The 2356-nt window shown below is 46.3% G+C and overlaps 1 pseudogene; it reads right to left on the bottom strand.

Moving 5' to 3' along the window:
- Positions 1-280: 280 nt before the first annotated feature.
- On the bottom strand, positions 281-1492 carry LOC111521510 (annotated as a pseudogene).
- Positions 1493-2356: the final 864 nt, after the last annotated feature.

The following is a 2356-nucleotide window of genomic DNA, read 5'->3' as shown; positions in this document are numbered from 1 at the left end:
GCCAACAAATGTTTGCTGTCTAAACTTCTTCTTAACTACTGTTAATACAAGATGACACAATAAGACTCCAGGAGAGTCCTAGTGAGTGAGTGTTCTCATTTTGGGAGTGACCAAAGGCCCACAGTATGGAATGGTGAAGGACACTCCCAGAACTAGCAGAGGAGCCTCCCAGTTAGTCAGTGTCCACATGTCACCGCCGTTTCACTGCCGCACACACATTACTGAACTCTCCGTGCTGCTCCGAAACTGATAGGAACTGGCACAATGGCTTGAAAAATGGTCAGCCTGGCGATGAGCAAGACTCCATCTCAACTGTTTCTATTCTTTCTTTGATCTCTTGCTCTTCACGTTTTCGCTCATACTCGCTCCGATATTCTGCAATTTTCTCTGCCCCAGGTTGAACTTCTTTCAGCATTGCACTGGCATCTTCATCATAATCGAATATACAGGCAAGTCTGTGTGCTTTCCCTCACCGCTTGTAAGGCTGAGCTGAATCAGGATTTATTTCTTTTTTCTTTTTTTTTTTTTTTTTAAATGGAGTCTCGCTTTGTCATACAGGCTGGAGCGCGGTGGCGCAATCTTGGCTCACTGCAACCTCCACAACCCAGGTTCAAGCAATTCTCTGCCTCAGCCTCCTGAGTAGCTGGGATTACAGGCGCCTGCCACCATATCCAGCTAATTTTTGTATTTTTAGTAGAGACAGGGTTTCACCATCTTGGCCAGGCTGGTCTTGAACTCCTGACCTCGTGATCCACCCACCTCCCCCTTCCAGTGCTGGGATTACAGGCATGAGCCACCGTGCCTGGCCCAGGATTTATTTCAATGGCTCTATCACAGTCTCAGATGGCAGCATTTGGCTTCTATAATTTGACAAAGACACTGGCCCTCTTGACATACAAAATAGCCAAGTGAGGATTCAGCTTGATGGCATCTGTGAACAAGTCAATGGCTTTCTGCAGTTCACCATCATTTAGGGCTTCAATAGCAGTCACTTTCTTATCATTTGCCTGATCCATTATCTCCTCTTATCTCTGCATTCTCATCTCCCATTTCTTGAGGGGCATCAGTGCCTGTTTTAATCACACCTTCATTATCAATTTCTAGATCACTTTCCTCGCTTGATGGTTTGTCTGCCTTTAAGTCTTCCTCCACCTTCTTACTGTCAGGTGTTTCTTCCTTGGTATTTTCTTCTGATTTAGCTTTCTGAGTAGCAGGTGGTACTTTACCCCCATGCTCTCCACCCACTCCCTCAGGAAGCGTATTTCCTCGGTGTGCAGAACGCTCGGATCCTGCTTACACGTTTTCACAAAGGCCCGAAGCTTGTTCACTTTGCTGGGGTCCACAGTCGGGAGGCGGTGGGCAAGGCTGAGGAGCTGCGGCCCGGTTCCAGGCCCAGGCGCTGGCTTGGCGTGACCATGCAAAAGGTGACTTTCGGTAATTATTTTTAGGCGTTTTCCCTCATCCAGACCTGAGGACTGGATTCAGCCGCCATGGGGCAGAGTGAGACACCATCGACCTCATGAAGTTAGTTCAGGGCTGCAATTAAACGATACACATGAACATGTATTGCAAATGAATGTAAGAGATAAACACTAGAGAAAGCTACCTCCAGGTCGCTTTTCAAATACGCCCAGATCTTGATTCACATTTTAGGGGATAAAAGCAGGGTTCTTTTTCTCTTTTCCTCACATTCTATGATCCAATTAAATAGGTTTCCAAAGTTGTATGAATAAGCATTGTTTCCTGTAGTTTTTAAAACTGTATTTTCATTTTGGTTCTTTTTTTTTGGAGACAAGGTCTCGCTCTGTTGCCCAGGCTGGAGTGCAGTGGTATGATCTCGGCTCACTGCAACCTCCGCCTCCTGGGTTCAAGCAATTCTCCTGCCTCAGCCTCTCAAGTAGCCGGGATTACAGGAGCGGGCCACTAGGTTCAAATAATTTTTGTACTTTTAGTAGAAATGGGATTTCACCATGTTGACCAGGCTGGTTTCAAACTCCTGGCCTCAAGCAATCCAGCCGCCTAGGCCTCTCAAAGTGCTGGGATTACAAGCGTGAGCCACCACGCCGGCCTTGTATTTTCATTTTGATTGGGGCAAAAATATAACCTTTAAATCTTTTTTTTCCCCAACTTTTATTTTAGATTCAAGGGATACATGTGCAGGTTTGTGAGTTGGATATGTGGTGTGATGCCGAGGTTTGGGGTAAACATGATTCCTTCCCCCAAGTGCTGAGCACAGTATCCAACCATTTTTCCACCCTTGCCCTTCTCCCTCCCCCATCTAGGAGTCCCCAGTGTCTACTGTTCCCATCTTTATGTCCATAAGTACCCAATGTCTAGCTCCCACTTATAAGTGAGA

Source organism: Piliocolobus tephrosceles, chromosome 8 (assembly GCF_002776525.5).
Source record: "Piliocolobus tephrosceles isolate RC106 chromosome 8, ASM277652v3, whole genome shotgun sequence".
In the NCBI taxonomy this organism is placed as follows: Eukaryota; Metazoa; Chordata; class Mammalia; order Primates; family Cercopithecidae; genus Piliocolobus; species Piliocolobus tephrosceles.
Note: the sequence above shows the minus strand (reverse complement) of the source record. Positions and strands in the feature narration are given on the sequence as shown.